This window comes from Mirounga leonina, unplaced genomic scaffold (assembly GCF_011800145.1).
Source record: "Mirounga leonina isolate KUSES-001 unplaced genomic scaffold, KU_Mleo_1.0 Mir_201, whole genome shotgun sequence".
Classification (NCBI taxonomy): Eukaryota; Metazoa; Chordata; class Mammalia; order Carnivora; family Phocidae; genus Mirounga; species Mirounga leonina.
The window spans coordinates 28,018,210-28,040,606 of NW_023270504.1; the positions used below are offsets into that span (position 1 = coordinate 28,018,210).

Consider the following 22,397-nt stretch of genomic DNA (forward strand, 5'->3'; position numbering starts at 1 on the left):
CAGTAGATGTCACCTCAGCATGCTTTATTCTTGAGTAGTTGGCAGTGGGAAGGAGCCCTCTCTCTGAGCCATTCCTGAGCCTAGAAGACAGCGACGTGATGGCATCCCCTGACCCGCATTTACAGCAGCCTTGTCAGCCCCGAGGTCGTCTCTTCCCGTAAATCCATTTGCAGGAGGCATTGTGGCTCCCATATCAGCACTGTGTGCCCAGGTTTTTGGCACAGAATCCATGCTGACCACCACCTTTGTTAAACCCCATAGGAGTTAGTATAAGACATGTATACTCTAATATAGTTATATAAAACATAATATTATATATGTAATTATGTAAGATACAGTAATGTATAGTATATAGTATGTAATATATAACAACATGCTGAATATTATATGCTATTAATATATAAATACATATTATATAATTACATATTATAGTATATACTGTTAGTATTATATACTATATATACTATTACTATTATATATTATTTACAGTATTATATATTATTATATACTGTATATTACTTTTATTTATTATTATTTATATTACTATATACAATTATTATATAGTACATAATAGTAATATATAATATCTAATAGTGTGTGTGTGTATATATATATAGTATGTACTAAGAGTATATGACATGTAATGGTAATATTATATATTAATAGCACACCCCTTAATGGAGAAGGAGGTTCAGTTTCATTGAGTTGTTTTGGGGGGGTGGCTGAGGGGGGAGACTATGGAAAGAAGTGGAAAGGAGAGAGGGAACACAGACACCCCTGGTAATTCCTGCCGACCATTGACCTTGCTTCTTGTAGCAGTCCCTGCCCTGGCTGACCCCCGTGGGCTCCGGGGTTCATGAGATTTGTGCTTAGAAGGGGATGCACTGCGGAGTTGAAGGGGAGGGCCGATCAATATGCACATATTCACCCAGAGCCTCCTCTGAGCCTCCAGGCCTCAGAATACCTAAAGATCTGGCCCCTGACCTCAAGCATCTAGTTCTGAGGAGATTAAAGTCACTCCCAGGAAGAGAGGAGAAAACAGCTGAGGGTACGCCGCTGGGGTGTCGCTCACCTGAGCCGTAGCTGGAGCTCAGGAAACGAAAGGAAAACTGGTGCGGTGGGACTTGTGGGGGAAGGGCAGAGAGCCCAGCTCCAGGTCAGGCACTCCAGCCTGGAATCGGGGCCCTGCCCCTTCCTTCTGGGTGGCCCTCCGTGTGTTACGTGACCTCACTGAGTTTCAGTTCCTCTTCTGCCAACCAAAGAAAGGACTTCTACTTCCCGGCTGGCCTGGGTACCAATGGATGGCAGAGTTAAATCCAGAGAGCCCAAATCCGGAGAGGGGCACAGAGCGCCCAGGTGTGGGCTGACCAAGGTGAGCACTCTGGACGAGGGTTTGCGGTAACAAGTGGGGCCTGCCAGGTGGTGACTGCTGCACCACGCGTCCCAGCCCTGATCTTGCGTGCCGGTCATTGGGGGGGTACGCCCGGGGCCAGCCAACCACCCCTTTTCTCCTCTGGCTGTCTTTCCCCCTGGGCCGTTCTGCTCCCCACACAACTGGGGGCAGGATGCGGCTGGACTTAAGCAGCTCCCTCCCACCTCACTGCCCTGTGTACGCATCAGCCCTTCTTAAAGGCTTAAGGGGTTTTACTGCAAAATGCCAAGAATTCAAGAATTGAGGCTGTTACAGAGGTTCAGGAAATGTTAAAGGAAATTGCTCTGATGGTCCCTGATCCGTTTTGAAGTAGTTAAGTTTTGAACTAAAGTAGAGTTCCCTGACCCTCTTTGATGGCAGACAGCAGGGGAGAACCCCGCAGTGGTTCTCACCTGTGTCCTGACTTCCAGATTCTTCTTCTTATTATTATTTGAACAGGGATCTCGTGTTTTGAAAGATTTTTGTCAGCCACACTTCAGTGTAAATGAAAATTTGTTTCTCCATTGGAAACAATTAATCAAAGACCATAAAAGTGGTAGTGATTTCACTACCCAGTGTCTACTTCTCCCCTTTCTATCATTTACATTTTTAAAAGATCAGTTTAGGGACATCTGGGTGGCTCAGTCAGTTAAGTGTCTGCCTTTGGCTCAGGTCATGATCCCAGGGTCCTGGGATTGAGCCCTGCATCAGGCTCCCTGCTCAGTGGAAGCCTGCTTCTCCCTCTCCCACTCCTCCTGCTTGTGTTCCCTCTCTTGCTATGTCTCTCTCTGTCAAATCAATAAATAAAATCTTAAAAAAAAGATCAGTTTAGACCATTTAATCAACAGATTCTAGTGTGTTGAAAGGCTCAGAAGAGAAAAGAACAAAGAACAGGATTGGGCTGGTGTTGTCCAGTTTGTCTGAGGTTTGGAACAGATTGCAAAATTATAAAAAGTTTTCCATTATCCTGTTTGATCATGTAGGTATGGTAACTAGCCTCTGAAGCTTTTTTTGACAGGCAAAGGCCCACGTTTCTCTAAGTGCTCGTGAAAAGTTGTAAAGACATTTCTCTCTCAGACCCTCCTTCTGCAGACAAGTACTACGGTTCTGACCCTTGGAAAACAATGTCCTGTACTATGGCTTCAGGGTTATATTCCTCACCACTGCGTGAGGATAGAAATTTACGTTTATTGACTTTTTATCCCTGGCAACTAGCACCAAGCTGGGCAAACAGTGGGAGTTCGGTCAGTGTCCACAGAATAGATATTTCAGGAGGGAGCTTATCAGCCATCAATGAGATTGTGCCTCAGGGAGAAGTACCTCAATGAGGGCTGGCTACATAATTTGTCGGACCTGGTGCAACATGAAATTGTGGACCCCTGGCTCAAAAGGCAGGAAAAAGTGTCATTAAAAGTACTAAAATGTAAAAGCCTTTTCCTGTCTTCCGTGGTCTCTTTCTTAACTTGTCACGGTGGGTTTTATTTGCTCCTCAATGGCATTCTAAGAGAAATTAAAATTTTAATTTAGTTTTAATCATTAGCATGAATTTACTAATTCATCTTGATACCATGCAATGCCAGTTTTAAATGCAAGTAGGGGCACCTTGGCTGGCTCAGTTGGAAGAGTGTGCGATTCTTGATCTCAGGGTCCTAGGATTGAGCCCCACGTTAAGCGTAGGGATTACTTAAATAAATAACATAAAATAAAAGCAAGTATATGAGCATTTAACTCATATGTAGAATCACCCAAATCACACAGTCATATGTCCTAGCTCATGTTTTGTTCTTCTCAACACTGGAAATGATACACAAAATGACCTCGATGTTTTTATTTCCCTTCTTTTTTTTTTTTTTTAAAGATTTTATTTATATTTTATTTATTTGAGACAGAGAGAATGAGAGAGAGAGAGCACATGAAAGGGGGGAGGGTCAGAGGGAGAAGCAGATTCCCTGCCGAGCAGGGAGCCCGATGCGGGACTCGATCCTGGGACTCCAGGATCATGACCTGAGCCGAAGGCAGTCGCTTAACCAACTGAGCCACCCAGGCGCCCTTTATTTCCCTTCTTGATGCATGCACCTTCGGTCAACACACTGTCAAACCCCATTTTCAGCCTAAGGGAAAGAAAGGGCTGAAAAGAAAGGCAACCATGCCCAACATGGACACGGGCTTCACTTCCCTTCTGTTCATCATTTTCAGCTTGAGGAGATGACTAATGCAGGAAGTGCCACAAATAGGGAAGGACAGGGTACCCATAGGGGTCCTTGGTTGCTGGTGTTTCTTATAATGCATTGTTTGCTTTCTGCACTTGAATCCAGCTCTGGTTCCAGCAGAGAGCCTGACCTCCCTGGGCCATCGGCACCCCCTTGCTCCATGAGAAACCGAACACCTTACCTTGTACTCGATTTGAGGCTCCTTGAGCATCACGCCTGGAGGACCCCCAGGAATTCTGTGCTCATGGGGCATCAAGGATCAAATGAGATCAGCAAGGAACAGTGGACACACACACTGTGCATTTCTGTCTGCTCACAGTCATGCCCACCGTCCCACGGGGCTTCACTTACAAAACACAGGCTCAAAGATAAAATTATTAAAAATTCCAAGATGCCAACAGCAGCACATTAAACCAAGTGCAAGGCCCTTCTCAGCATGGGGCAGTGTGAGTCTGTGCAGAGAGCCTGCTCGGGAAGCCAGCTGGGCTTCAACCCTTGACCTTCCGCTTTGGTCCCATGTTTAGATGGTTCTGGTCCACTTGGGATAGAATACATCCTTTAAACGCGCGGGCCATTCAGGTGCCCTCAGATTCCAGTTAGTCATTGAGATTTTTGGAAAATAGCAAAGGCTTCCATCTCCTTATCCAGGTCTCCATCCTTCTGCTTTCAATCATTTACATTTTTAAAAAGTCAGCTTGGATCATTTACTCACAGGTTTTAGTGTGTTTAAGAAGCTCAAAAGAAAGGAACAAAGGACAGGAGTAGAGGGGGGCATGGCCCGTTTTGTCTGATGGTTGGAATGCACCAGAAAGCAAAAAGCTTCTAGGAGTTCTTATGTCTGTTCAAAGACATTGGCTAGCTTGTTCTAGGCATGACCATTTTTATACCGAAACCAAGCAGATGGTTTGGGATGGGGAAGGGTGTGGCTTAGTTAGCAAGGGAGAAGGTGCCCTTTAGGTGACTCCACATTTTGGGGTGCTTTTTGCACACAGAGAGGCTTAGGGAAGCCAAGCCTTCCAAAAGAAATAAGTCCCTCTCTCTGTGGGGAGAGAGGTGAGGCAGGGAGACAGGAAGTTAGGACTAGAGCCAGAATGAAATACTCAGAAAGCAATTAACACCTTCTGATAGCTTGCTGCCGGCTGAGGGCTTTTCAGTGGGCTGGAAACCTCAAGTTCCCAGCGAGTTCTAGGAAGCAAGTACTGGTACCATGAACTGAAAAAGGAGTTCTTTCCACCTCTTTTCTTTCTTTTTTTTTAAATATAGAAAGACCTGTTAGAAGAAGTAGTTAGAGAGAGCAGAGAGACCACATTTGTACCTTTACTCCCTTTAAGTTGGCCTACCTTCTACCTGGGTTTTAATTTATTGTCTAAGTAATGCTAATTGTAAATAGCTATTTTCATTATTAAATTTGACAGTTGCATGACATGCTATTCTCCAGGGGTCTGCAAACTGTTTTGTATGACCTGCAAGCTAAGATTATGTATTTAAAAGGTTGAAACAAACAGAAGAACAAAGAGGACTACATGGCAGAGACCATGGGGCCCGCAGAGCCTGGGAGATTTGTTAACTGGTCTTCTAACAGAAACAGTTTGCAGAGCCCCAGACCACCCACCTGTGGTTACAGACAGCTCAAGGACCCAAAAGCACTAAACGTGGGCACAGGGGCTAGCCTGTGCTAGAGGAAGGCCTAGCCTCCAAACCATGAACCACGGTCTCTCAGGCGCCACCCTCTGAGACCCCACTTTCATTCCCCCAGGCTGCAGCCTGGGAATCAGGATTTTTACAAAGTCCTCAGGTGGTTCTGGTGTAGCTAAGGTTGAAAAGCACTGCCCCGAGGGCAGTTGTTCTCAAAGTGGAGTACGGCAGAATCAACCTGAACCTGCCCAGCCAGGCAAACATCCTGTCCCACATGCATGGGGTAGAGAGCGCAGAAGGACAGGGGTAGGCTGGCCAGGGGGCACAGCAAGGCCTCCAAGTCTTGCTTTGCAATCTAAGGCTGGAAATAACTGGAACTGTTCTACTTACAACTGAGGCCCTAGAAGGTGAAGGGAGCTGCAGGAACCAGAACTTGGGATAAGAATAATACCACCAACAGCAATAATGAATCCCTCCCTTGTGAAAGTTATCCTTAACAATAATTTTAGCCTTGGGCTCTATTTCTCATTACTGCATAGGTTTGTCTTTTAATTTACAGAAGGTACCCTTTTGGTAAATTCAGGGGTTTAAGCCCACCTCACAGTCGTGAATGTTGAGACACACCTAAGTTAAAGACCTTCCCCAGATCCCACAGCTAACACATGGCAGAGCTGAGATTCAAACCCAGGGAGGTCTGGCCTCAAAATTGGGGAGGGTGGGGAGGTGGGGAAGTTTGCCCATGATCAGGCATGATGTGGCATTTCAATAAATCTAAACTGGGTGAGCTTGTGGACATAGAAAGCAATTATTCCCTGCTCTCCTTATTCTTGCCCAGTGTCTCGTGCACCCTTGACAGGAGGTGAGCCCACACCATCCAAAGGTTGGATTGCTGACGTGCCATCTTAGAAAGAATTCAAGGACCAGAAGCTAAAGATTGCATTTAAGTTGTTGAGAATGTAGTTGCTACCCACAGAGCTGGCTGGGTCTTTAAATTCTTCCCTCCTCATTTTGGAAATTAGCAGCCAAAGTTGCACATAAATATTACATACCACATATTATCATCACCATCAATAATAATGAGGCATCCTTTTAGAGTTCTTCACACTTCCAAAGCACTGGAGGCTTGTTATTTCCTGATGTCCTTGAATTAATAGGCTCAGTAACAACCAGAGGCAGTGGGAGCTCAGAGATCATGGCTGTTGGCAGCACTGGGAGGCTGCAGTCTTCCCAAAGCCCAAGCACTGGGCTGCGAACCAGAATGTGCACTTGAGGGCCAGCTCTTCTCAAACTTACTCAGGGAGAAAGCAGAAATGACATCTACCTTCTGGGTGTCTCTGGCCAACATATGGGAGCAGACCAGCTCCTTCTCCATCTTCTAGTCCTGGGACATGCAGGCGACTCTCCAAACTTCAGGAACAATGTAGAGATGCTGACGGTGATGAAGTAATTAGTACGTGGTTAGAGAGTCAATGTATGCAATATCTAGACTGTTCAGATACCAAGTCCGTTTCTATAACATCCTGCCTCTGTAACTCATGGAACTAAAAGTTCTTCCTTCTTTTTTGGAAAGAATTAGGGTAACAGTGTGGGGGTTGTTGGTTAGTTGCCATGTGAGTGCATTATTTCCTTGCCCAGAAAGGTCAAATATCTTTAAAAAGACAAGAATCTGTGTGTTTGCTCTCCTGCAGGGAGAAGATTCTAATACTTTCCAAGGGGGTTTCTATGTCCCTAGAAAATATGTTTTCACAGGGCTGAGATGAGGCAACGTGGTTTATTTATCAGGGAGCTTAGCAGCTTTCACACTCTCTTCAATAAATTACATCACTTTCTGGACTTAAGACCTAAAAGATTTACATCCAAGTCCCAAAGTGAAAATTGGAATTTAAATTTGGATGCGTAAATGTTCTCTCCCTCACCCTCCTATACATAAGCACACGGTTCTGTTGGTCCATGTGGTATGGAAGAAAGCAAGCTGAACCAGGGTCTGGATACCTGGGATACCGGCTTCTAGCCCCATCTCTGCCTCCTCTGGCATCCCTGGGGTCCACAGGGGCCCTGATCCTGTGCCTAACATAAGACCTTTCTCCTGGGATTTGATAATCCCGATCTTGTCTACAGCTACCCCAAATAGGAATCTTAACTTTTTGGTTGGGGGAATTCATAAACCTCTTTGGGGACCTGCTAACACCTATGGAACCCCAGCACATAAATAGTAACATTTTTTCATATAATTTCAGGGGCCTCCAACTTAGAACCCCTTGGAAGGAATGGTCTTTTAGGTTTACTTGCTAAGCCATGGTGTCCTTCTCCAAAGACAAGACAGGCATTATTTTGAAAGCAAAGGAGACATTGTACAAATCCTACTCTCTGGGAAAGGAGACAAGTTTTTATGTCATTGAGGCATTTTTTTTTAATTTCCTGCTGCCTGGAAAGGATTGTCTGTGCCTTTCTGATTCCCAGTGAGCAGGTTGTGAATGTACTTAAGCACCAATTAGTGTGCAGCATAATGAAAGCTTCTTCGCGGGCACCCCTCCTTCCACCCCAGAGCATCTCTGCCAGAGCACAGAGCCTTCTGACTACCCTCTTCTCCACCCCCCCCTCCAATGGAGGCTGCTACCACTGGCGGGGTCGGGAAGGAGCAGGCGGCACAGTCAACCAGTGCTTGACTGGCCTTCAAGGTCACTCTTTCTGGGGTCCTTAAGGGCCTTCTTATCCCCGTAGGACAGAGGAGGACACTGGCTTACGTACATAGGACCGACCTGCCCAAGTTCACATAGCCAGTAAGAGTGACAGTAATTTTCCCTTCATATATGTAACAGCCCAAACTGTTCATCAGGGAACCAGGCTCACATTCCTATTCACTCCCCAGCTCTCTCCTCCTAGCACCAGGGACGGTGGAGGGAAGAAAAGCCCCCCTCCCAGCCACACTCAGGATCATGCATCAGCTGTCACACAAGGACCACCTCCCTGAAGCTCACAGGTGTCCGCTGTGGGCTCAAGCAGTGTCATTTCCCAGCCGGCTCTCAGAAACCATCAGGTCAAGTGAATAGTGGCTGCAGCTGGGGACTTGGGGAAGAAGCTGCACTGGGCAATTTGCACTCGGCTGGGGATCACACCCTGGAGGAGGGGGCAGCAGAGGGGGCCTGTACATCTGAGGACCTGGTCCCCTGCGTCAAACCTGGTGGGAGTCCTTGTTGAGTCTGAGGGGGGTGGTCGGTGTTGATTGGGGGCCCAGAGCGCCTCCCACATCCTCTAGACTGCTTCAGGGAGCCATGTCTTACACCCCTTCACCCTCAAATGCACACAACAGTGAAAGCATACCCTGGGCCCTAAGAACAGATGCCCCGTGGGGCTCCAGCTCCCGTCTAAGCCCTAAATCCAAGCTTGGGAGCCCCGCGGGGCCCAGAGCATCTCCCACTCTGTCTGGCTCACTGGGGGCTGTGGATGTTTGGAAGTCTCTCCCTCTGCTCTCAGAGTCATGGCCACCCAGCCCTCCGGCCTTCTCGAATTTCTGTCAGGCACTTACAGCTGACTGTTGGCTGGACCACCTGTGGGTGGATGGTGGGGTGACAGGGAGGACCTGCTGCTTCCATCCCAGCTCTGCACCTGAGGTGGCAGAGCAGAACCGACCAGGGAGGGCAGCGCTGGCTGGCCTCCTGCCCCAGGCCTGTCTGCAGTTGGCAGCCTTTTTGCCTCACCATGATCACGTGGCCTCAGATACGGAGGCTTAGGTGCAGCTTCCAAAGACCAGCCCAGGCCCAGTTTCCTTGCCTGTGTAGAGGGCCTGGAAAGTTGACATGGGCAGCGTGAGCCCACATATGCTGGAAGCTGCTTTGTGGAGAAGGGAGAAGGAGCTCTATCAGTTGTCATGCCCCAGTGTCCCCAGGCCCTAGCTGAGGGCGGAGAGCAGGGCTCAGTTGTGACAGAAGCCTGCTAGGTGGAGGTGGTCTCATCATCAGCTAGGAGCTGGGAACTAATCAAAGAAGCCTGATGCGGTGGCAGATCCTGGAAGGCAGCCCAGCTCATGAAATGGCCTGGCAGGAGCCAGACGAGGGCATGCTCCTGGGAGGCAAGCACCAGGAGCTGGGGCAGGAGGATCTCCAGACTGGAGGTGGGGGGAGGGGGGGTTAGGAAGGCTCCTCTAGAGCAGCACAGGAGGTGGATGGGAGGGTGGACCTGTATTTCAGACAAGGTTGTGTGTTTTTGAATAAGTTTCTCCATCTGTGAAATGGGGATCCTAAGAGTGCCCACCTCTTAGTTACTGTGAGAAGTACTATAATAATTATGTCATCACTATTATAATTATTATTATTCCCATCCTCTGTGCAAGCAACCAGTGAGCTAAAGCCTGGAGAGGACAGAAATAGCAAACCCCATGTCCTCGTACAGGGCTGCTGCCATTCCCCGGTGGCCTTGGGCCCACTTGCCCAGGACAGACGCCATATTGAAAAAAATGAGGTGGGGCTGTGGAAGACAATTTGGCAATTCCTCAGTAAGTTAAACATGTGACCCAACAATTCCACTCCTAGGCATTACCCAGAGGCATTGGAAACAGGTGCCCAAACAAAAACGTGTACACGAATGCTCATAGCAGCTCTATTCACTATAGCCAAAAGGTGGAAACAACTCAAATGTCAATCAACAGATGCATGGATAAGTAAAAGGTGGTCTATACATAATTCAGCTGTAACAAAGAATAAAGTACAAATCCATGCTCAAGCATGGATGAACCTTGAAGACATTATGCTAAGTGAGAGAAGCCAGACACAAAAAATCATATATTGTATGATTCCACTGATAGGAAGTATTCAGAGTAGGCAAATCCATAGAGAAGCTCAGTGGAGGTCTCTAGGAGCTGGGCGGAAGGGGAGTGAGGAGTGAGTGCTCAGTAGTTACAAGGTTTCCATTTGGGGTGATGAAAAGTTCTGAGCTAGATAGTAGTGATGGTTGTACAACATTGTAAATGCCCTTAAGGCCACTGAATTGTACACTTTAGAATGGTCACAGTGGTAAATTTTATGTGTATTTTCCCTCAGTAAAAAAAAAAAAAAAGGAAAACAGTGGGTGGAACTGGGGCCAGGTGGGGGTCAGCAGAAATGGAACTATCTATAAAATGAAGGGTCTCTCATGATCTCAGATGAGTCTGTGATAAGGGATGTAGATTTCTATGATGTAGACCCCAGCAGTTATCCCTCTGCTTCTTTTCACTGGGGACAAGTATGGGGGACAATATGCAATTAAAGAATAAAAAAGCTAATGCCCACATCTTGGTCTCATAGAGTGCTAAAGCTGGGTTTCTTTGCGGTTCCAGCTTTCGGGTAAGTGGGGAAGGGGGAGACAGTGATCAGGTGGGCTTGAATGGGGGGATTCCAGGGGAGTAGCACACCCCTTCAGCCAGAGAAGCTATTATCTGTTTTATTTTTTTTTTAAGACTATTTATTTATTTGACAGAGACACAGCAAGAGAGGGAACACAAGCAGGGGGAGTGGGAGAGGGAGAAGCAGGCTTCCTGCTGAGCAGGGAGCCCGATGTGTGCCTCGAACCCAGGACCTTGGGATCATGACCTGAGCTGAAAGCAGACGCCCAACGACTGAGCCACCCAGGTGCCCCGCTATTATCTGTTTTATATGTTAGGTTCTACATACAAATTTCTTTGAAAGAATGTAGCTAGAACACCAACTTGCTCATAAAATGAGGCACAGAGAGAGACAGTGATTTGCCCAAAGTGCTGACGAGTAGTGAGGGAAATCCTGAATTAGACCCCCTGACTCCTGGGCCTTTGCTTGCCCACCCCTGCCCCCCAGCCAAACTCCATCTGCTAATACCTCCATAAATATCATCCCTCAGTGTCAGCAGATGTTCCTGGCATCCTTTTGGCAATTCCCCTTTGTTTGGGAATCACGGGAAGGGAGGACCACCCTTAGTGCCTGTCCCCAGGAGGGAACAGGAACACACACAGTCCCCAACAAATCCCCTCATGCCAAGCTCCAGCCTTCCCTCCGGGGGTGATGACCCAGCAGCCCCCCACCCGGACAGGGGCTCAAGCACGTGTCTCCACATGGGTGATGAAAACAGCAGCTCTTTCTGGGTGGAACTCTTATATCCATTCATTCACGAAGATCGGGGAAATTATAATACAGATCCATCTCCGAGTGTGGGAAAAATTATAGACTGTATTCTTCACTATAATTAAGCTGGTTTTTAGAGGGAGCAGTAAGTATATTAGGCAATGCGTTTTTCTTTTTAAAAGGTGTCTTTGAAACCTAATGTGTCAAAATTAAAACCCTGTGCTCTTTGTTCAGAGAGGTAGTGGTTTTCCTCATTGGGTTTAGGGTTTTGCTTCTCGCTCTCGGCTCCTCTGCTCCCCTAGCCTGGTCCAGCAGTGCAGGTGGTCAGCCAGGGCCAGCTGCTTGGACTGACAGTGGGCTGGGCTGGCCCACCCTTGACCGCCCTGGACAACACATGTCCACTACAGCCTCTTACAGAGCTACAGCAAATCAGCCGGACACAGGCCTGGTTCTCCCTTCAGATGCCCACACTCCATGGCGGATTTTAAAAATTCATTTAAAGGGATGCTTCTTCCCAAACCCCAGGATCTGGTTTATAACCTGCTAAACCATTTGGGTTTATTTAATCTAACTTCATAAGTAGTGACTCTAATTCTATCACTCCCTGAATCAGAAAGTTCACCAGTACCCATTGCTTTCATAATAAAGTCCAGAATCTTGAGCCTGGCATATAGCTAATTTGTCACCTTCTTTGACAAATTCCTACTTGTGCTTGAACTCTCACTAGTAGTTCCTCTCCTGGACACACTTTTCTCTCTGAACTTCATGCACTGGGTTGGATGATGCTGATGACAGTCTCCCATGATGGGAGCTCTCTGAGGTCAGGGCCTGCTTTATTCATCCTCTTCTCTTTAATCTCCAGCCCATTACATCACATAGCCAGGCCTCGAGTGCTCAGTGAATTAACAGATTAATTAATTAGTTGATCTCAGAAGGGAAAGGAGATACATGAAGCACCAACAAGACGACCACAGCAATAAATGAGGGGTAGGCCTACAGCGGGCGGTTGCAGAAGAGCAGAGTGAGTGGATTGACTAGGGGTTGATGAAGGAGGGCAGATGGGGGACATCTGGGTGCAGTGGTAAGGGTTGGGGCAGGAAGTGGTGACACTGAAAAAGAGGAGTGGGTCATAATCCTGAAGATTGGCGCCCTGGGTGGGTGGCTGGATGGGAGTGTCAGGGATACCAGATGGCCGGGTTGGTGGGGGAGCTACTGACTTAGTTTCAGCTGGGCTGGCAGCCACATGAGAAAGCCTAGTGCCCAGCAGGTTTCTGAGAGTCGTCAGCTTGGGAGACGTAGGTAGAGCTGGGTGTGAGTGATGTTGAAAAGGATCGACAGGAGGCAAAGCACAAAGAATGGTCCCCACCTTGCCCCCCGGAGGTAGTGCCAGCCTTTAATTAAAGGAGCGCACCAAGAAGAGGACCCAGCCAATGAGACTGAGGAGAGCACAGAGTCAGTGACTCAGCGTCATGACGTCATGACATTCAGATCAGAGCAAATTGGAGACACGGGAAGGATTGGGCATGGGTGGGGCCGTGACACCAGCCGCGGAGAGAGAGCTTCAAAAGGAAGGTGCGCTCAGTAGTGTCCAATTCAGCAGAGGTGAAGCAGGATGAGGTGGGAAAAGCTGCCTCTGGCTTTGGCGATCAGAAGTGACTGTGGGATGAGTGGAGGGGAGGGGGTGGCTGGACTGTGGTGGGCTGCACCACGACCGGACAGGGAAGTGAAGCTTCAGGCCCTGGTGGTGAAGAGAAGAAGGGTCGGGCAATGATTTGAGAAGGAGACAGGATGCAGGGCCACGTGGGACTTGGGACGTAGCCTCCGTGTCCACCAGGTCAGGCTCGGGAGCCTTCCACCTGCAATCGCTCGCATCCTGGCTCTGGGTGCCAGTCTGCTTGGGGACCACCGCGTTGCTCTTGGAGAGGGAGCTACAGTGGGCCTTTCTTTCTTCTTCTCTTTGAGTGGGACATTCTACAGCGAAGACTCTGACTCCTACGGACAGGATTCAGTTAGAGAGAAAGCTGGGCCTCTGAGAGAAAAGAAGTTTCTCTCTTTTAATAGTCCAGGGCAGTCCAGCTGTCCTGCTCCACAGTCACACAGGGATCCAGGTTCCTGCCCTCTGTTGTCTCTGCCCTCCCCAAGGGCAGGATGTGGTCTCCAGGCATGGTCCCCTGACCAGCAGCATCAGTAGACCCCTGGAAACTTGTTGGAAATGCAAATTCTCAGGCACCACCCCAGACCTACCGAATCAGAATCTCAGGCTGGGGCCCAGCTCCTTGTGGCTATAAAAGCCCTCCAGGGGATTCGAATGTGCCCTAAAGTTGGAGAACCATTGCTTTGGAGGGCTGTGCTTGTTTGCATGGTGGAAGCTCAGTTTCAGGCACATCTCTGCTCCTACTCCCAGCGGCAAGCCTGGACGTGGCCCTTCCACACACATCCCATTGTCAAGAACTGCCAGTTGGCCAGGTCTAGCTGGGAAATGTGGTTGCTACTGAGGTGGCCGCGTACCCACCTGCAACTCCGTTATAATAGAAGGAAGGGGGACAACTTTTGACAGACCACTAACAGTCTTGGCTATCTTAGAGATTAGACTTAAGGGGCGCCTGGGTGGCTCAGTCGGTTAAGCGTCTGCCTTCGGCTCGGGTCATGATCCCAGGGTCCTGGGATCGAGCCCCGCATCGGGCTCCCTGCTCCGCGGGAAGCCTGCTTCTCCCTCTCCCACTCCGCCTGCTTGTGTTCCCTCTCTCGCTGTGTCTCTCTGTGTCAAATAAATAAATAAAATCTTTAAAAAAAAAAAAAAAGAAATTAGACTTAAATCAGTTTTAATCCACCTCCCATTCTCTAGAAAAAAGAGGAGGATAGCTACCTGCAGATCAGAGTTGAGGTTTATATGTTTAAAAAGGTACAGGGGGGTGGGAGGTTCTCAGTGGTACCAGCCCCCCAGGGTCTGCCCACCCAGTATATTTTTGTGCTGCCCAGGCTCTGTTTGCAAACCTCTAGTAAAAGTCAAGAGTCCACCCAGCTGGCTCCATCAGACGGAAGGCACCCAGTCCCGGCAAGGAACGCAGGAGAGAAGGAAGATCAGAAATGAGCAGCTGGGTGCTTGCCAGGGCAGCTGTGGGCACCCGCATAGACCGTGCCCTGCACGACTCCAGCGGCAGCCACTCACGGGCCCCTGATGTGTACAGCGCCTCCTGGAGCTGAGGGGTGTAGCTGCCCTGTCTTTGTCGCATTCCTCTGAGCCATCCCTCTGCTGAACCCCAACACCTTGGGCTCTGGGGCCTTCCTCCTGCCCTTGCTCTGTACCATATAGATCTTGAATGGGCCGCCTCTGAAACCTCCATCCTTGCTGTGCGAGGCTTCTCATGGAGGTATCTCCATGCTCCAAGTACCAAGCTTGGACAGAGAAATCACCTCTGGCTGGAGGTGACTTTTTTCTTTCCTCAAATCCTGATGAGGGGCACCTGGGTGGCTCAGATGGTTAAGCGTCTGCCTTCGGCTCAGGTCATGATCCCAGGGTCCTGGGATCGAGCCCCACATCGGGCTCCTGGCTCGACGAGGAGCCTGCTTCTCTGTCTCCCTCTGCCTCTCTCCCTGCTCATGCTCTCGCTCTCGATCTCTGTATCTCTGTGTCTCAAATGAATAAATAAAAAATCTTTAAAAAAAAAAATTCCTGATGAAAGGCCAGAACTGAGAGGTCTTGACTTTGACACCAACACCAGCGGTGGGTGCCTGGGTCTGCTAGAGGAGCCTTAGCCCCCTCGGTTATAAAGTAGAGGTGACGAAACCTGAGACCATTAAATGAGAGACCTGGCCTCTTCACTGGCTGCCGCCACAGGGGGCTGGGGCTTCCGACTCCTGGCCAGGGAGTCAGAGGGGCACCAGGGCCAGAGGTGGCTTCTCAAGGCCCTGAAACACCTTGTCTCCATGACTAGGAAATCTTATGTTTCTGAAACACAGGCAGAATAATGACTTGCCTCCCTCAGATCGGGCATTTATTTAATGAGCTCCTTTCAGGTTGGGTGCACACACACTCTTACCTCTCACAGCTCCGCTGCTCTGCTGCTGAGCATTTTAAGGAGGAAGCCACACGTGGTCGGCGCCGAGATCCCACTGAGGTGGGCCTCCGGGACTCCAGGCTTTCCCAGCCTCTGCTGGACAGCCACCTGGAAGGACTGGAGCGAAGGCAAGGAAAAGAGGGTGTGCGGTTCAGAGAAGGGGGTTACCTGCACGCTCACCTTCCAGGTGAGCCCCTCCTGCTGTGGTTTCTTGTGAGGTCTGATTCCATGAGGATGAGCCTGACAACGCGCCAGGGGTGTCCCACCAGCAGGGGCCGTTCTGTCACTGTTTGTGCCTTGTTTGGGTGTTTTTCGAAAGGATTTTCTACTTTGGCATACCCTGGACCAAGGTCTGCGTTTCTTACCTGAGGCTAGAACTGAAAGATGAGGGGAAGAGGGGACGACATGGAAAGCTCTGGGGAGAAAACAGAGCAAGTCCCTGGGCTGGCTTCTTCAGGCTCCCCAGGAGGCTCTGTGCTAGACCATGGGGTCCTTCACATTCATGCAGGTTCAGGACCCAGAAGGGAGGGAGTGAGATGTGCTTCTCTCTTTCCCATCATCTTTGACTTAGGTGTCCTGGGGAACTGGGTGAGAAATATTTGTATGACGCTTAAAGAGTGCGGGAGCTTTCCCGTGACCCCTTAGTGCCCATGTTCATCTGTTCATTCATTCGTTCAACATCTAGTGAATACCCATGTGTCAGGTGCTGTGGTGGATGTTCAGGGTACAGAACTGAGCTCAGATTTTAGCAAATAATGCAGTTAAGGGAAATGCTTTAGGCTCGGTGAATGGGGGCTGGTGACCCTGTGTGTAAGAGCGTGTGGCGGGTTGGAGAAACCTACAGCAGGTGGAGGGGATGGGGGCAGAGAAGTTCTGAGACTTCAGGAATACTGACTATCATTGACAAGCACTATGAGATAGTGGCAAAGAGCCAGGATTGAACATCTAAACTGCGACATTTTTACATGAAATGGGGCACTACCAATAATCATGCCTAGGCAGTAGGTGTAAACCAAGGTCCTACTGGAGAAACTGGTATTGTGTGGGCAGACTGGAGCATATGGTCCTTCTGAGAAGAGTCCACCCTGAAGTCAGACTGCCTGACTCCAAATGCCACCCCCTGTTTACTAACAGTGTGGCCCCGGGCAAGCTCTCTGACCTCTGTCTCCCTTTCCTCGTCTGTGAGGAGCAAAAGAGGTACTACTTACAAAGTGCTTAGAAACATCCCCAACTCATGGCACATGATTAATATTAATATATTAATTAATATCAATTACTATCAGCCATTGTTACTACTAGGCACATGATCATATACACAGAGCCTTAGGTGATACAGGAGTGGTTAGAAGTTACCATGCCAGTAGTAAGTCCTGGAGTAGAGTGGCATCTTTACCCAACCGAGTGAGCGAGATAGTCCTTCCAGTTTTGCGGATGAGAGAAACTGAGGCTCAAGATCATAGAGCAAGCCAGAAACAGAAGTGGGACTAGTAGGTGCAAGCCTAGTCCTCCTTGAGACACAGGAGTGGGGATGGGGGCACCAGTGAGAAGAGAGGGAATGGATAGGGGCACATCATTAATGACATCATTGGCCCTGCTTTGATGGCAGAAGCCCTGCCAGTGCTGCCCATGGAGCCCCACCTGCAGGACCCCAGGCTGTGGCCCTGCCTTTGAGGGCCTCCTCACACCCCCTGAAGGTGTTACTTTTGCAGTGCCTTGCCATGTTGAGAGCCAAAATGAGGTGCTTCATGATCCCTGTATCCCCTGCCTTCCCCCCACTTCTATTTATTTCATAAAATGATATATTATTTCAGCAACATGATTAACAAAACTGAAGAATACACATTCTTTTCAATGCACATGGAACATCCACTAAAAGAAATGGTTTTCTGGGCCATAAAGCAAGTCTCAACAAATTTCAAAAGACTGAAATCACACAGAGCATCTTCTCCAGCCACAGTAGAATCAAGCCAGAAATCCACAAGAAAAATACTACTAAAATATTTCCAAAATGTTTTAAAGTCAAGTGACACACACATAATCTTGGAAGAAAAAAGGAGTTGCAGTGGGAATTAGAAAAATACTTTGAAATGAATAGTGACAATACCACAAATCAGCATGTACAGAAAGCAACCAAAGCAGTACTCAGAGGGAAATACGTAGCCTTCAATGCGTGTGTGTGTGTGTGTGTGTGTGCACTCTGAAAAAGATCAAAAAGTTCTACAATTAAGATCTCTGCACTTTACTGTATGTTTGTTAAGCTTCAATTTTAAAAGTTTAGAAAAACAGAAAATCATCTGATGTAACAAATTTACATGAAAATACAAGTGAGTAATGACATTTAACTATATCTACATTCTAAGAAAGATTTATCTAACTAAAGTGATTTTTGTCACACGTTCAAACTGGAAAATTTCAGTGGTCGGTGTAGGAGAGTTTAGAAACCTTTTGAATGGACCTTAGGCCAACCCATCCAGCAGGAGGTTATATGAAAATTGCATTTTAAGGTCACGTGGGGTAAAACAGAGCTTAGAAAGTAAGATGTTGATGAATGATTTAAAGAGAGAGAGAGAGAAGACTAGGAAAAATGAACCAATATATTTTCGTAAGTAGAGATTTAAGCCTAGGAAGTAGAAACCCAGGGAGTTCATTCCTGGTATCAGTGGGCTACTTCTAGGATCACCCTTAGAAAAGGCCCCCTACAACAATCAGTTGCCTTCCAATGTATAATTGATTCCCCTATACTTCTATAGAAAACATAATTCTCTATAATTCTTACCCTGTCTCCTTCCACCACTGGTTATTTGGTAGGTTCTCATGATTTTGAGGCTCACCTTAATATTAACCTTAGTTAAATCTTATTAATATTTGTATCCCTTTTATTTATTTTAATTTTTTTAAAGATTTTATTTATTAGAGAGAGAGTGAGCATGATCCAGGAGGAGGGGCAAAGGGAGAAGCAGACTTCCTGCTGAGCAGGGAGCCCGATGCGTGGGGCTCAATCCCAGGACTCTGGGACCATGACCTGGCTGAGCCACCCAGGTGCCCCGTATCCTTCTTCTTTTAAAATGACTTTCCTGTCTAAACCAGTCTACTGTGTTCAAGTAAGGTCCTGACTTTCTGCAGTAGATTCTTCATGTCACCCAGAAACAGGGTCTCCTGTCACGGTCATCTAGGCAGAGTCCACTAGCAGGTGGGTGGGCTTAGGTGCAGAGGCCGTGAGACTCTATCACCAGCTCTCAGATACATGGCCCCAGGCTGATGTATTCTGTAGGGTTACCCACACATTGTCCTCCATTAGAGAGGCTCTTAGGGAGTTCGTTGTATTGATTCCTTTGTTCTTGTGTGGCACTGAGCTTATACAATGACAGTGCACATAGTTCTTGTGAATTCTCCATCCTGCTGGATCCTCACAACCACCCTGCAAGGGAGACAAAGCTGGACCAGCATCAGGTCCATTTCACAGAGGAGGAAGCTGAGGCCAAGGGTCACACTGCTCTAGGTGATAGCTGGTATTCACACCCAGTCTTCTAACCTGCTGACTACTACTATCTTTGTTTGTTCATTGATTCTTGTCACAAGCACTAGGGAGGTCCTTATTTCATGGGTCAGGCTGCAATTTACAAAAAGACCCAGAAAAACATACCAAAGTGTGGTACCCATCTCCAGGCAGAGAGTCCAAAACTCAGTTTATGTGTAAGTGTGGAGAACAAGGGAAAAACCAAACCACCTGCTTCAGGTTATGAGTGGAGCCCTGACGGATCCATATAATGCATGTGGGCACTTGCAAATAAAGTAAAAAAATAACCCGTGTACTTAGGAAAATATATCTCTCCGAGCATAAAAACTAAGACTTCTTAATGCTAGGATTTTAATTCAGGGTCCGCCTACAGCACCATCCATATGACGCTATAGTTAGCAATCGAACCTTAAGTTTGGTCCAGAAGAGTTTGGTCCAGAAGTTTGGTCCACATTCATTTACCTGCACACAACAAATATGGTGATATAAAGAAACAGCTGGTGGCGGCCCAAAGGCCCCAGGCCAGCCCATGCCCCACTGTAACCCTAGCAGCTGCTGGCTCCCCAGGCTCGAAGTCGAGGAGATGGAGGACCAGGAAGAAGAAGGTAGTCCCCCCAGAGGATTCCCCCAAGCAGTTTGGTATCTTGGTGGTGACAGCCAGCATGGTACTCCCGACCCAGGAATGCTGGCCCCACCACCTCCCGCAGCCCCCACCTGGGGTCTCTGCCTGGGGAAGCTTCCCTCATTCTTAGCTTCAACCAGAGGCCACCAAGCTGAAAGAAGTTACGAGAAGCCAAACCTAGAACTGCCAGACAAATGTAAAACATCTCCATCCACGCTGTGCATGTCTCTCCACGTTCTAGTTCTGTGCCTTGGTTTCCTCTTTGGTAAAAGGGGTAGGACACCATCATGGGATCGTTTTAAGTAATAAATTAATTACTGCACATAGAGCACGTAGCTCAATGCCTAGCACGTGGTTAGCACTTAGTAAAGGTTTAATTATTATTATATCAGCCAATCAATCTTGTTGGTGCCCATGGAGCTAGGAGACCAGGTCCCTCCCCTGCTGCCTCTCTCCAGCGTGACTTTGGCCCCAGTATGGACCCCCCGTCCCGGGCCAGGCTTGGCTTTCTCGGTTCTCAAACGGGCCAAGCTAGTAACCCCTTGGGCATCTTTTAGCTAACCCATTCAGAGGGTTGGAGAAAACCCCACTTTCCTGACTACTTCCGAGGGACCGTCCACCCACCGGGGAATGGGTCTGCCAAGTGGAAATTAAATGAGAGAAAGACAAGGACAAAAAAGGGCAAAGCTGTCTGCGTGGGGAAGAAACCACGTTACGCAGGACTGCGACCCGGTTTCATTAGGAACCTAAATTAAGTTATAAATTCAGCCACTTAGATTGTGTTTTTCCTTTCCAACTGTTGTTGCCCATCCTGCAGGCATGGCCCCTTGTTGGCCAGGAACCCAGAGGTGGAAACTGGTGCTTACCGGGCAGAAGGGGTGGGGGAGGGGTCTCCCCCCTAGCAAATGCACACTGGTTTTGTGTTTATTTTAGAATCACTCAGTTCCCCAGGAGCCCCCTCCCCCACCTCAGATATGGGGTGCTCACCCCTTAGGAAATGAAGAATCAGGGCACCCCCAACCTGAGCTTTTGCGAATGGGAGCAGACAGAGACGAGGCTGGCGAGATCCCAGGAGTAGAGAGTGTAGGGAAAGGAGAGAAGTCACAATGAAGAGTGGCCAGCAGGATTGTCCCCAGGCCCCTAACCTGATTTGCTAGCCTTTTCTGCGGCCACAGTGCCCAGCCAGACCTCCAGGCCTTTGCTCACATCACACCGTCCCCTGTCCTGTTCTGCCTGCGGTGGCCCTACCTGTCCCCAAGGGCGAGATTCAACGCCCCCGCCCCCACCACCGTCCCAGTGTGGCAGAGTTACTGCCACTTCCCGTGGGCCACCATCAGGGTGTAGAGGTGATCTGCATGCCTGTGCCGCACACCCACCGTTGCTGTGAGCCCTGCAGGACTCGCTCCAGTGGCTCTGAGGACCGCTCCTGGCACATCACGGGGACCCCATGCATGTTTGCCGAGTGAGTGGAGGATGGGGCTGGCCCAGGGGCTGACGGTGCCGCAGTACTTACCTGTGATTTCGACAGTCTGCTCCTAAGGACTCCACACCCCCTGCCGCCATCACCCCCATCACCGTTAGAGGACTCAGCTCTGACGCCCAGCCATCCCGCAGGGGGGTTCTCTCTGCTCCCCGGTGCTCACGCTGGCTGAGCCTTGCCCTGTGTAGCACGAGTTCCCACACATCTGGCCAGCCCACTGGGCTCCTTCCACAGACCCTCCATCTTTTCTGCATTTTGAGACTCTTTACTCGGGGCGAGGTGGGGGATGGCAATAGAAGAGATCATAATCCCCAGTTCTCACGGCTCATGACTCTACACATCTGGCCTGATGAAAGTCCCCACATCTATCACGTCGTCATCAAGGCATGTGCAGTTGCTTTTCTGAGCATCCTATGGCATGGGTCCAGCCCCCAGGCCACTGGCTGGCCTTGACTGCCAACTTTGTTCTGCACTCGGAGCCTTGGTCTGGAGGGACAGGCACCCCAAAGCCACACTACCCGGCTGTCTGGGAAATCTCTGACATCTCAGCAGGAACAGGGTCCCAAATGTGCATTCGGAGCAAGAGGGCGCACCCAGCCTGAGTTCCACCCCCACCCACTCAGTTCTGTCTATTCAGATGCGAAGGGTAATCACGGTGCAGGGTTATGGTCCTCGGACCAGCAGTAGCAACAGCACCTGGAAGTAGGGTGACCCACCATCCAGTTTGCCTGGGGTGACCCGGGTTTAGCACTGAAAGTCCAACATTCTGAAAAATCCCTTGGTAAGTCCTGGGCAAACCGGGTCATTAGCCACCGCAGATAACTCTGACACTTGTGCAGGAACACCACGGCCCTGCCCCGTGGATGGGAAAACAGACACCCAGAGAAGGGCAGTCAGGAGCCCGAGTGCCAGTGGCTAGAAAGGGCCAGAGCCAGGGAGTCCTGCCTCTGAGCGCAGCTCAGCAGCCTGGCTCAGGCAGCAGGTGCCGCAGACGCACCGAAGTCGAACCAGTCGGCTTGCTAGGAGATTAAAAAGGCACCAAAAAGGACCCAAACCCGTTGCTGTTGTCAGTGGGCCCTGGGGTCAGGCAGGGAAGGTGGGGACGGCCATCTTCGGAGCTGGGGGGACCCCGCTGAGCCTGGAGCCTGTGGATAGGCAGCGAGGAGCTGGTGCCCCAGATGCAGGCACAGTGGAGCCACGGCGCGGAGGGAGAGGCAGCAGGTCTCGTAAGAGGCCAGAGAAGAGATCAGCTTGGCTGAAGCGGGGCTCTAGGAGACACGGTCCCCTCTCCTTTATACGCAGGCTAGTCTGGGACCCCATGACAAAATGCCGACTACCTCCTCCGTGGGGGCAGGGGTGAGGTGTCTCTGCCCTGCCTGCCCCCACTGTCTCCTCT

General features: G+C 49.2%; 1 protein-coding gene across 2 annotated transcripts in view; it reads left to right on the forward strand.

Annotated features, from left to right (window-relative positions):
* Positions 1–22,397, forward strand: part of TSPAN11 (tetraspanin 11) — a 66,560-nt gene that overhangs the window by 3,214 nt on the left and 40,949 nt on the right. The window contains exon 1 of one of the 2 annotated variants that reach the window (XM_035028452.1): positions 1,237–1,372. The exons of the other annotated variant lie outside the window; for it this stretch is intronic. The gene's annotated coding sequence lies outside the window, so the exon portion shown is untranslated. Of the gene's footprint in view, positions 1–1,236; positions 1,373–22,397 lie in introns of those variants that run through there. 2 annotated transcript variants of the gene reach the window in all.